This window comes from Chelonoidis abingdonii, chromosome 4 (genome assembly GCF_003597395.2).
Source record: "Chelonoidis abingdonii isolate Lonesome George chromosome 4, CheloAbing_2.0, whole genome shotgun sequence".
Lineage (NCBI taxonomy): Eukaryota > Metazoa > Chordata > Testudines > Testudinidae > Chelonoidis > Chelonoidis abingdonii.
In genome coordinates, this window is record NC_133772.1 from 130,490,136 (window position 1) to 130,503,613 (window position 13,478).

Sequence of the window (13,478 nt, forward strand, 5' to 3'; positions counted from 1 at the left end):
AGAGCCTCTGGGCCCGCGCTTTTGGCGGAGGTCGGGGCTTATGGTCATTTTCGAGGGTCCAGAGCAAAGCACAGCCAGATCTGCAGGCTTCTCTGCCACCTTTGGGGCCAGTGGCAGGGCAAACCACCACAGTCAGAGAGCTCTGGCCCTTTGGGGCAGGGCCGCAGCAACACAACAAGGTCAGGGGGCTTCTGCCCTTTGGGGCAGGCAGTGTGGCAACAAACAGTCAGGGAGCAACTGGCCCCTTTGGCAGCCAGGGAACAGGGGCGGCAAAAAAACAGTTCAGAGGGCTCTGGCCCCTTGGCGGCACAGGCTCAAACCCCAAGGGGGTCAGGGAAGTGCCCTTCTGAGCCCCTTATGGAGCAGGGCGCAGACTGCGACGAAGCAATTCCCAAACAGTCAGAGGGCTCCTGGGCCCTTGGGGCAGCGAAGGCAGAAAGCAACAACAGTCAGGATGGGCTCTGGCCCTTTGGAAGCAGGGCAGAGCAGGACAAACACGTCCAGAGGGCTCTGGCCCTTTGGGAGCAGGGAACCCAAGACAAAACAAAAACCAGTTTCAAGGGGCCTCTGGCCTCTTTGGAGGACGGGCCCCATCAACAAACAAGTTTAGGGGCTCTGAGCCTTTGAGGGACAGGGCAGTTAGCTGGCCAAAGCAAAACAGATCAGACGGGCTTCTGGGCCCTATGAGAGTCAGGGACAGTAAGCCAACAACACAAGTTCAAGAGGGCTCTGGCCCTTTGGAAAGCAGGGGCAGAGAGCCATCAAAACAGTTAGAGGGCTCTAGGCCTTATACGAGGGCAGATTGCCTAAGGTCCGAGCAACAAACAGTTAGTAGGGGCTCTGTGCCCTTTTGGAAGAGGGCAGTGAGCTAACAAGCAGTTCAGGGGCTTCTGGCCCTATTGTGGCAGGGCAGGAAAAGACGAACAAAACAAAATAGTAAGCTGTTGGGGGAGCGGAAAGGGAGATAACTGCCAACCCCGGCTACCCGCGTGGCAGGGGGAACGCATGCCACCCACTTCCTCTGCGTTCCAGCCCAGGCCTAGTAGCGGCCGTCGCTCGCTAGGTGGCGTTCCAGTTGGGGACGCAGCTCCGAAACACCAACTGGGCGGTGGGGGGGGGAGGGGGAGGGGGTAATTTCCCAAAAACAAGACAATTGCAGTTCGCTACGGGGGATGCCTAACCGAAACACACTGGACAGCAGCTCGCTGGCTGCTGAGCTCCAACTGAAGGCCGGCGCCCGGCTTTTATACTTCCGGGTCGCCGCCTGACCCTTTGAGGGGCGGGGCTTCTGCCCGGAAGTTCCGCCCTGGGGGAAGATGGACAGGGCTCAACCCTCCCTGTGGAGGAGGGGAGCCACACCGCCTCGCTACACAAACCTAAATCTCCCTTGCTGCAGCTTAAGCCCATTATTTCTCTTTTCTTCAGTGGATGTGGAAAGCAACTGATCAGTCCCCCTTATAACAGCCCTTAATGCTTTTGAAGACTGTTATCAGGTCCCCCCTCAGTCCTCTTTTCTCAGGACTAAACTTGCCCAGTTTTTTTAACCTTTCGTCATAGATCGGAGTTTCTAAATTTTTTATCATTTTTGTTGCTGTCCTCCGGACTCTCTTCTATTTGTCCATATCTTCTTTTAAAGTGTGTTGGCCATAGGTGCTGACTCTGTGGGTGCTTCAGGGCTGGAGCACCCACGGGGGAAAAAATGGTGGGAGCTGAGCATGCACCGGCAACCCCTCATCAGCTCTCTCCCACCCCACCCCCCAGCACCTTCAGCCTGCTGGGCCCCACGGATCAGCTGTTTGACAGCATTCAGGAGTCTGGGAGGGAGTGAGGACACAGCGCATTTAGGGGAAGCGGAAAGAGGTGAGACTTTGGTGGAGTGGGGATAGGATGACCACATAGCAAGTGTGAAAAATCAGGACGGGGGTGAGGGATAATAGGAGCCTACATAAGAAAAAGCCCCAAATATATATAAAATCGGGACATCTGGTCGCCCTAAGTGGGGGCAGGGTCTGGGTCGGAGCTGGGGGTTGAGCACTCCCCCGGCACTTTAAAAAGTCGGCACCTGTGATGGTGGCCAAAACTGGAGATATATATCTGTTAATGTATGTACATATTATATATGTTTGTAACCTATCTGGGTCTAAAAAAAGTAAATATATAAATAGTGTACATATATTTATGTATTTAAATGCTCTGACACAAAGTAAGACTTTCATTCAAATAGCAAATCATCTACTTACGAAGTGGAGCTAAATAAAATGAAAACCCAACCACAGTCTCTGAACTGATGAATAGAGAGCTGCACAGATATTAAATTTGGATCCACATCCATCTGCAATCCGCAAACATGGTTCATGGATATCCGCGGATGCGGATATCTGCATCTATAAAGCAGATATCTGCAGGTTTGCAGGGCTCTACTAATGAAATATTAAATTACTAAAATATTAAAAAACACCACCCTCTTGTTGAGCTCTGTTGGAATCAAGGTGAGCTAAAATGCTTTTTAAATACTGTAAAATCTGATTCATTAAGAACCAAGTCCTCCTTGTCTTTACTTATGCAGATAGTGCTTTGGGAGTCAATGGGGTGATTCTCTTGAGTAAGACAAGTAAGATTTAGCCATCAGAGAATATGTGGTTAGAATTAAGAATAACAAATAAATACTTTTATAATAAAATATAATTATTTTTAAATAATTTATCCTTTTATTTTTCCACCTTGGACTGAGTTCAGGGTTCTGTGTTTCAAATGCAAGAGTTGATGTCATCACTATCACCTGTAGTGTGCACAGCTTTATTCATATGTCTTTGCCGTAGACATTTATAATATGCCCATCACCAGAGTATCTAAGATTTTTGGAGTTAAGGCTGGCACCAACTTTTGCAGTCAAGGCCTTGGTTCACTTTTAAAACGCATTAATTTATAATAGTAGTCTTGTGCCTACATTTTCTTGAGCCATAGTCCACCAAAATTATCCAGGCCTGTGCAGAGTCCAACTAATTTCAGAAGGACTCCTCCACATGTGCTTTGAAAGATCAGGACTGTAGGGCCTTATCCTGCACCACGAAGTCAATAGGATTTTATGTTCAAAACAGTTGATAGTATTCAGTTTTATACAGCATTTCAGTTCCATCTTTAAGGTTTGTTTTGGCTGTTGGTCTTGAAAGTCTGTTTATTCATGTTTGTGTTGTATATTTACAAATAGAGTATTAAGGTGCTGGAGCAATTTTGCACTTTTCTTTGTGTTGATAATATGGATCAAAAGATAATAAATTAATCCATAGTGTTATCTTTGGGTGTCTTATTTTGGACATGATATCATTTCCACCATTCTTCCTATTGCTTAGAATATTGCATATCTTCTTTATTATAGAGCACTTGTCATGACTCTATACTTAAGGCTGAGTTCTATTTTGCACTTAAAGAAGAGATTTAGCCTCTTGTTATTCATCTAAAATATTGTGTATCCTCTTCAAACTTATAGAATTTACTCTTTGAGTAAAGAATAAATATTCTGAGAATTTACAAATAATTCCGTTACTTTGAGTTTGTTCGTTTTAAAATAATTCCTTTGAGAAATTTAGCCTGTCTGTCTTTTTTGTCCTGAATGTTCTTAATAATGGAATAACACAGACTCATACTTTCATATTTCATCAAAATCTTGTGCATATGCTGCATTTGAAAATAGGTTGTAATTAAGCTAAGTTATTAATGATAGTTGTAGCTAATGGTTAACTCAAATAGGCTGAAACAGGGTTCAACAACTCAGGTAGCTCTTACGTAGGGCTATTGTAACATCAGAGGTGATTCAACCAATCATCACTCTTCCTCTATAACTAATTTGCATGCAATAGCTTTATTAATTGTAATGAGCAAGTAGTATGAGGGACACTGGAGATGTATCTAGAGTTCTAAATGGTAGATTACTTGGCCCGAGTGTCACTACTCTTTAAAGGTTCGATTGCAGAATGCTACTTAGGCATCAGTGCTTAAAGGCTCATTATGACAGTGCTGCTGCAGCTCCTCTGTGCACTAAGGCAGTCCTGCTGGGAAACTGGAAAGGGTGCATGGATGGCCAGAGTCATTTGGACCCAAGGAATGAGTTCCGCTCACTTCTTCACAAAGCAGTGCTCTCGGTAACACAGTCCTCTAAACCAATACATTAATGGCAAATTAAGGATCCAATTCATCAGCACACCAAAGTTGTTTTGTCTTGCTCTGGTGTATGGGTGAATCTGCCCTCTAAATACGAAATACCCAAAATCAGTAGCAACACTGCATGATAACATTCATTTGGGGTCTCTTGTTTAATAAATTTTGAAAACCAAGGACATTTTCAGACAAAAAACTTCATTAATATCAAATTAAGGTTGAGACTACGTATTGGCAATTTAAGAATAAAAATAATTATAGATATGTTATAATTATACCAAACCCAGGCATTATAAACTCAGGAAGTTCAAAGTTAAAGTGACACTTAAAAAATATTCAAATATTTGAGGTATGGAATACACAAGTACGGTACCCAGGCACCTTTAACTCTGTCTTGTAGGTACGCTATGAAGAGAAAAATATGGGGAAATAATTGTCATTAAAATCAGTTTAATCTAATGTGGACCAGAAACAGTGCAGCTAAGATTGCTTCGGTGTCTGCAATGTGCATTTCCATATCATTTCTTTGAAGTGTAATCTTAATGTTGAATTTCCTGTGTTTGTGTTGCTTGGTTTTGGGACCCTTGCTCCATGTTAGCATGGTTTTTTGCCTTTGAATAAGGATTGTGAATTCAGTTTGCATCTGCCAGATTAGTTTAGGAAAGTATTTTAAATAATGCATGATCATTCTGCACAGTAAATTGTCTCTCTCAAAAATACTGATGCAAAATCCATAGTGCATGTATAACAGTAATTGTTTTTCACATGCAGCAGTGTTTTATTCTGCTGATTTAATCCTCCTTGACACAAATATAACAGTTCATTACCATTCTTCATGTGCTCATTTTAAGACATCTTAAAAGGCTTTATGAGAAGCATCTGTCCGTTGTAACATTCCAGTGAATGGCAGGTTTGAATCAAGAAAATCACAAAAACTGAAACATGGTATTTTAGCAAGCAAAATCAATTATTTTTGTTTGCAGTTCAGAACCATACTTGGGGTCCAAACACCCCAGAATTTTTAGACTATTTAAAATCTGGATCCAAATTTAGTGGACTAAGATCTTCTCTAGTTTTAATTTGCTTGCCAGCAGTACCAACAAATGGGTTGCAAATTGAACCAAGGGACTTGAATTTAAGCAGACCAGGCAACATATAGTAACAAGAAATTGTTCAGTTTTCTCAAAATTCATGCTGCTTTTTAGTGCCAGCCATTTCACAGTTTTTTAATTTCTGGATTTTTAAGTTCTTTAGAAATTTTATCAGTGTGCCACCATATCACAGGGAAGATTGGTCCAGCCCCAGCTCTGACTAATACACTGCCTCCCAGCTGAGATGTGGGATTAGGGTGTCAGGTGATGGCCAGCAAGAGTTTAGTTGAGCTGAAGAGCTACAGGGAGTAGATAGGCTCCTGTAGTAGGCTGTGGAGCAAGGGAAAGAACCCTGCTACAAGGTACAGTGGAGAGTGAGAACTGCAGGGAGACTCCAGTGGGTTGACCTTGGGCCAGAATAAGGACTGGAGAGGCAGAGAGAAGATGTGGAAAAGACCCTGGGAATGGTAGCCCATGTTGGGCAGAGGAACTAATTTATTTTATCTAAGTTTCTGCATAATCAATAAGGCCCTGAGGCAAGGGCTTGAAATGGACTGGGATGGTACTGAGCTTTCCTGGGCTGGGGAGCTAGTAAGTGTACACCGCATTTTGACAATGTATGGAAAATGGCTTAAATCTCTTCAAAGGCAGCATCCAATTTATCTACTGTAGCCTAATCTATGTTCTTTTAAGAAATGAAATATCAAAATGTAGATTACATTGGCATCAGGTCTCCAAGCATGGCTCGAGGTTTTGATTACTTGTAAGAACTGCGTTACGTTATCTGATCTTTTGACTGGTTATGTTCACAACATTACCTTGTGAACATGTTTACTAGTTTGGAACTGAGATTTGATGATTGAATATATCTTAGCACTGTGATGTCAATTAAGATGTCAAAATGAACCAAAGACAAGTTCTCTAATCAACAACTTTCTGATCAATCCATCTCTCGGGTAAAAACTACTATTTAGGCTGCAAACAAGGATCGATGTGATCAGCTGAGTCTTTTGAAATGCAGTGAGTTATTGAATTTATTTTATTTATAATACGGTAATCACTACAGTCTTAAAAAGTTAGCTGTTGGAGAGATTCCAGTTTACTAGGAAGATCTGCAGAGTATTATGTATTACAATAGATCGTCTGGTTTGGCAGTGTCTGAAAGGAACGTAGCTGCACCCTGTGATTAAATTAACAGTATGTGGCTAGAACAAGCCTACCTCCTTTTATTTTTATTGCTTTAAAGGAGTTACACCATTCAGATGCTCTTGTTCTTCTTCCTCTGTCCCTGAGAGTTTGGAGATGGTCACTAGGATTTGGGAACCCATTCCAGACCATCAGCTGCAATATTGGCTATGGAGGTGTTCTGCCTCAACTCTGCAGCCTAGATTGGAATGATAATGCACATATTCACATTGCAATGACTGTGTGTTCATAGTAGAAAACAAAGATTGTTTAAAATGTGATTTCAAAAGGGCTAACTTTAAAGAATTGAGGAAATTAGGTAAGTGGATTGGACTGAAGAACTTGTGAATCTAAAGGTGGAGGAGGCCTGGAATTACTTCAAGTCAGAGTTGCATAAACTATCAGAAGCCTGCATCCCAAGAAAGGGGAAAAAATTCATAGGCAGGAGTTGTAGACCATGCTGGATGAGCAAGCATCTCAGAGAGGTGATTAAGATTAATCAGAAAGCCTACAAGGAGTGGAAGATGGGAGGGATCAGCAAGAAAAGCTACCTTATTGAGATCAGAACATGTAGGGATAAAGTGAGAAAGGCCAAAAGCCATGTAGAATTGGACGTTGCAAAGAGAATTAAAACCAATAGTAAAAGGTTCTATAGCCATATAAATAAGAAGAAAACAAAGAAGAAAGAAGTGGGACTGCTAAACACTGAGGATGGAGTGGAGGTTGAGGCTAACGAAGAGCTTAGAGATAATGGTAAGATGACAAATGGGAATGAGGATATAGAGATAGATATTACCACATCCAAGGTAGAAGCCAAACTTGAACAGCTTAATGAGACTAAATCGGGGGCCCCAGATAATCTTCATCCAAGAATATTAAAGGAACTGGCACATAAAATTGCAAGCCCATTAGCAATAATTTTTAATTAATCTGTAAACTCAGGTGTTGTACCGTATGACTGGAGAATTGCTAACATAGTTCCTATTTTTAAGAAAGGGGAGGAAAGTGATCCAGGTAACTACAGGCCTGTTAGTTTGACCTGTAGTATGTTAGGTCTTGGAAAATTTTTGAAGGCGAAAATAGTTAATGCCACTGAGGTCAATGGTAATTGGAACAAAATACAACATGGTTTTACAAAAGGTAGATCGTGCCAAACCAACCTGATCTCCTTCTTTGAGAAGGTAACAGATTTTTTAGACAAAGTTAATGCAGTTGATCTAATTTATCTCAATTTCAGTAAGGCATTTTATATGGTTCCACTTGGGGAATTATTAGTTAAATTGGAAAAAATGGGGATCAATATGAAAATTGAAAGATGGATAAGGAACTGGTTAAAGGAGAGACTACAACGGGTCATACTGAAAGGTGAACTGTCAGGCTGGAGGGAGGTTACTGGTGGAGTTCCTCAGGGATCAGTTTTGGGACCAATCTTATTTAATTTTTTTGTTACTGACCTTGGCACAAAAAGTGGGAATGTGCTAATAAAGTCTGCAGATGACACAAAGCTGGGAGGTATTGCCAATACAGAGAAGGACCAGGATATCATACAGGAAGATCTGGATGATCTTGTGCTGGAGTAATAGTAATAGGATGAAATTTAATAGTGAAAAGTGCAAGGTCATGCATTTAGGGATTAATAACAAGAATTTTTGTTACAAGCTGGGGATGCATCACTTGGAAGTAACAGGAGGAGAAGGACCTCGGAGTATTCGTTGATCACAGGATGACTATGAGCCGCCAATGTGATATGGCTGTGATAGGGCCCTCGGTCTTGGGATGCATCAGGCGAGGTATTTCCCGTAGAGATAAGGAGGTGTTAGTACTGTTATACAAGGCACTGGTGAGACCTCATCTGGAATATTGTGCGCAGTTCTGGCTTCCCATTTTTAAGAGGGATGAATTCAAACTGGAACAGGTACAGAGAAGGGCTACTAGGATAATCTGAGGAATGGAAAACCTGCCTTATGAAAGGAGACTTAAAAAGCTTGGCTTATTTAGCCTAACCAAAAGAAGGCTTGGGGAGATATGATTGTTCTCTATAAATATATCAGAAGAATAAATACCAAGGAGGGAGAGGAATTATTTAAGCTCAATACTAGTGTGGACACAATGACAAATGGATATAAACTGGCCATCAGGAAGTTTAGGCTTGAAATTTCTAACCATCAGAGGAGTGAAGTTCAGGAACAGCCTTCCAAGGGGAGCAATAGGAGCAAAAGACATAGCTGGCTTCAAGACTAAGCTTGATAAGTTTATGGAGGGGATGGCATGATGGGATAGCCTAATTTTGGCAATTAATTTATCTTTGACTAGTAGCGGTAAATATGCCCAATGCCCTGTGATGGGATGTTAAATGGGGTGGGATCTGCGTTACTACAGAGAATTCTTTCCTGGTTGCTGGCTGGTGAGTCTTGCCCACATGCTCAGGGTTTAGCTGATCACCATATTTGGGGTCGGGAAGGAATTTTCCTCCAGGGCAGATTGGCAGAGGCCCTGAGGGCTTTTTGCTTTCCTCTGCAGTGTGGGGCACGGGTCACTTGCTGGAGGAGTCTGTGCACCTTGAAGTCTTCAAACCATGATTTGAGGACTTTAATAGCTCAGACATAGGTTAGGGTTTTGTTACAGGAGTGGGTGGGTGAGATTCTGTAGCCGCATTGTGCAGGAGGTCAGACTAGATGATCACAATGATCCCTTCTGACCTTAAAGTCCTATGAATCTATGACTATTGCAGAACAGAGCAAAACCAACACATGCCAAAATCATGGAGTCTGTAGCTTTCTCTTATCTTGATGATAAGACAGCATTTGTTTTTGAGAATTTTGGAATGTTTTAATGAGAGGTTTACAGTTTCATTCAGCTGGGCCTTCAGTTTGAAGTATCTGTCCTGGTTTCCCTGGCTAATCCCTCCTGCCCCATCACCCTTGTTTCATCCTCAGTCTCTTCTCCATTCTCCTCTTTCAGCACCTTCATCTCTGCATTAAAACACATCACAGGCTTCTACATCATCTTCACTAGATTATACTTGCCTCGCATTCCTCTTTCTCTATAGCTTTGTACTCAAATGACATGACTACTCACACTGTATTCATTCTCTCTTCAGTAACTCTCTCCTTAATTCCCTTCAGTCTGGCTTTTGCCACTTTCATTCTATTGAAACTGTCATTACCAAGATAGAGACCAGTTCTTGGTCAACTCTCAAAGCATCTTTCTCTATCTGCCATCTTTCATGTGGTTGATCACTACCTTCTTCTGCAAATTCTTCTCTTTTGTTTTCTATAACTCAGTACTGCTTAGTTTTCTTTCTACTTCAAATTGATTCCTTGGCATTTCCTTTGATGGTTCTTTTCTTAATCATCCCTCCTGCCCTCTGTCAGTGTCCCGTCCTGCTTTCTGGTGTCCACAATGGGTCTCTTTTGCCTTCTCTTCATTTCCCTCTGTCCTTGCTGATAAATCCTATGTCTACCTCTTCTGTCTCTCTCAGATCTCCCCATGATGTCTTGCACCATCTCAAAAGCTGGAATGGGGAATTATAAACTAAATTGATATCAAGGGAAATTTGTCACCGTAAAAGGACCTCCACTGGCAGTTTCATCCTTACTTTGTTCTCTCTGTGAAATTCTCCTGTTCCTTGTGCAAAGTCTGAGTAGCTCTGCTTTTTGTGGGGACCTGCTGCACAGGGTAGCAACCTATGGATGGGAATAGTGGCCACAGTCCCTCCACTTCTCCGATGTGAAGGCTTAGAGACACTGGATCCATGCCCCATCCACCTCAATGTCCCAATACCTGCATCTTCCTCCTATTTGGAGTCTATCCACATAGCATGCAGTGTGATGGAGCCCACTGCATTGTCATCCTGCCTTTATGCCTTGTCTGGGGTACTTGTCAGTGTGAAAGACATTGCGGGAGCCCTTTGCACACAACTGAATTTCACCCTATGAGAGTGCTCCAAGTTGCTCAAATCTGGCAATTTCTGTCAGGAAAATATCAAGCACTACCTCAGTTTGGATCACCCATTTCTCTCCTATTTTCTTCAATCAACCACAAAGCCCAGGTAATGTTCCTACTTCTGAACTGAATGAAGCAGCAGCAAATTGTCTGAAGCATATGCTCAGAGCAGCAATTTATATAAATAGAAAAGTGCTTGAAAGAGCCTCAGAGTACTGTCCCTGGTGCAGATCTATTTATCTTGACACAGCAGTTTTCTTGCTTCCATCTACTTTAAATGAACACAGAAAAAATTACCTCCCACTTTCACGTTTGTTTTATTCTCCGCATGTGACCTTGGGTGTGTTTCATTTACGTACCACGCAGACATCTCCTGTAGCAACAGCTCCTCTGTAACCTTTAAATTAATTGGCATCAATGAATACTCTTCACCATAGATGTATGAGATCTTTTGTCCCTAGATGTCTACTAAACATGTCACCTAAATTATGTACAGTACATCATCATATTTTATGGGACCAATCCTGAAGTCCTTCTTCAGCCTTTTTTCTGTATTTTTGCTCAGTCCTTACTCCAAAGAGTTTCTTTTCAAAGCATCAGGCACCACCCACTGTCAGAAGACAGGATACTGGACTAGATGGACCATTGGTCTGATCCAGGGTGGCCATTTTTATGTTCTTAAGCCGGGGTAGGCAAACTCTACAGCCCATGGACCAGATCTGGCCCATCAGGGCTTTGGATCTGGCCCATGGGATTAACATCCTCATGATGCCATGGGCCCCGTGCCACTCCCAGAAGCAGCCGGCACCACATCCTTGGGGGGGTATGGAGCAAAGGGCTCTGCACGCTGCCCTCGCCTGCAGGCACCGCTCCTCGCAGCTCCCAGTGGCTGGGAACAGGAAACCACAGCCAATGGGAGCTTCGGAAGAAGTACCCACAGGCGAGGACCCTCTGCCTCCCACTCCCTGGGGCTGCAGGGATGTGCTGCTGGCTGCTTGCAGGAATAGTGGAGGGCCAGGGCAGGCAGGGAGACTGCCTTAGACCCTCTGCACACTGCTGCCACCCAGGAGCTGCTCAAGGTAAGCAGTGCTGGGCTGGAGCCCACACCCCGCACCCCAACTCCCTGCCTTGAGCCCCCTGCTGCACCCCACACCCCCTGCATCCTAACCCCCTGCCCATAGCCCCATCACACCCCGCACCCCCCCTGCACCCCAACCCCTTGCCGTGAGCCCCCTGCCACACTCCGCACCCCATTCTGCATCCCAACTCCTTGCCCCTTCCTACACACCACACCCTCTCCCACACCCTGCATTCTCTACCGCACCACAACCCCCTGCCCCGGTCCTGCATTCATGGCCCTGCATGCAAATTCCCCACCCAGATGTGGCCCTTGGTCCAAAAAGTTTGCCCACCACAAGTTCTTTATGCAGTTCACATTTTGAACTTTGGCCTTGATTTTAGCTGTGCACACTTTAATATTCCTCTTATTAAATCTGTAGAATATGTACTCCCCATTGAAGGAACTAATTAAACTACACATGACACACTGCTGGGTGTGTACCATACTGTGTATTGTAAGTGGTCCTCTGAACTACTTAAACCCCACATTCTGAGCTTCAGTGATGCAGCTGTTTCCAGGCCCTCGCACTGGACTTCTGGATTTCACCGTGAGGGAAGTCTAGATACCTCAGAGTGGGAAGGCTGGAGCACAACATGTCTTCTCTAATGAGTGAAGCAACAGTAATAGGTATAAAACTGAGTTTGCCTTTTAGAATTGTATATTGGATTATAATTTTCTTCTGGGCTAAATAGGCAAAATGTGACAAAATACTGGATAAAACTCAACCACTGTATTTTGAACAAATTTCAGGATTTTTATCAATGTTGAGAACTTTTTTGTAGTTAAAATTCAGCAGTAGTCAGCTGAGTGCCCTGAGGCAAGGGCAAAGAAGGTGCTGGGGCCGTGGGGAAGTGGCCCAGGGGATCACAGCAGCAGTGAGAGGAAGTAGAGGCACAGCAAGAGGCTTCTATCTATAGACTCCCTGGGCTGGGACCTGGAGTTGTGGGTGGGCTTGGGTCCTCCCCACTCGTCACTGGAAAGTGCCATGATTACTGGACTGAGACACTAACCCCTGGAAGGGGGGAACACAGATGGTGACACAGCTGGAGGGCTGAGTTGCAAAAAGGGGCGGTGGTTCCTGGGGCTGCAAGAGGGGCTGCACGCAGATGCAGAGACAGAGCAACAGCGTGCAAGCTGTGGACAGAGGGCATCAGCCTCTAGTGACCAAGAGGAGGTGCCTATGTGGCAGTGAATGATGCACCCTGTGACAACCTCCTTCCCTAATATGAAATTCAATTGTACTTTCTTTTTGTAATGAGAGGGCCGTGTCATCCCTGATTTATTTTATGACACCTTGCACAGAGTAAAAGTTAGCAAGAGCTTTGAGTTGAAAGAACCCTGGGTAACAGGTGGGACAACCTGCTTCCTTCAGGGCAACTGTCAACAAGTTCTATCAATTTGCCCAGCAGAGGACTCTCTTAATGGGGGCCAACATCAAAACTGGAACTGATTGGAATTTTCTTCCCTGCAAAATATCTTGTCAAAAAACAAATATTGAAAAATTTCAACCATAAACTGAAAAATGTTTGGTTTGGCAGATTTTGATCCAATGAAAAATCAAAAATTTTCAAGGTAAGCAGACACTTCCCATAAAAAGTTTTTGTTTAATCAAAACTCTAAATTTCAACCAGAAGAACATAAGAATGGCCACACTGGTCAGACTAATGGGCCACGTAGCCCAGTATCTTCCAACAGTGGCCGGTGCCAGATGCTTCAGAGAGAATGAACAGAACAGAGCAATTTATCGAGTCATTCAATCCCAGCTTCTGCAGTCAAAGGCTTAGGGATACCCAGAACATGTGGTTGCTTTCCTGACCATCCTCCATGATGGACTGTGAGCCATTGATGGACCTATCCTCCGTGTACATATCTCATTCTTTTTTGAACCTAGTTATACTTTTGACCTTTGCAACAGCCCCTAACAATGACTTCCACAGGTTGACTGTGGAACCATCCCTATTCTAGAGCTCTGGAGTATCCCA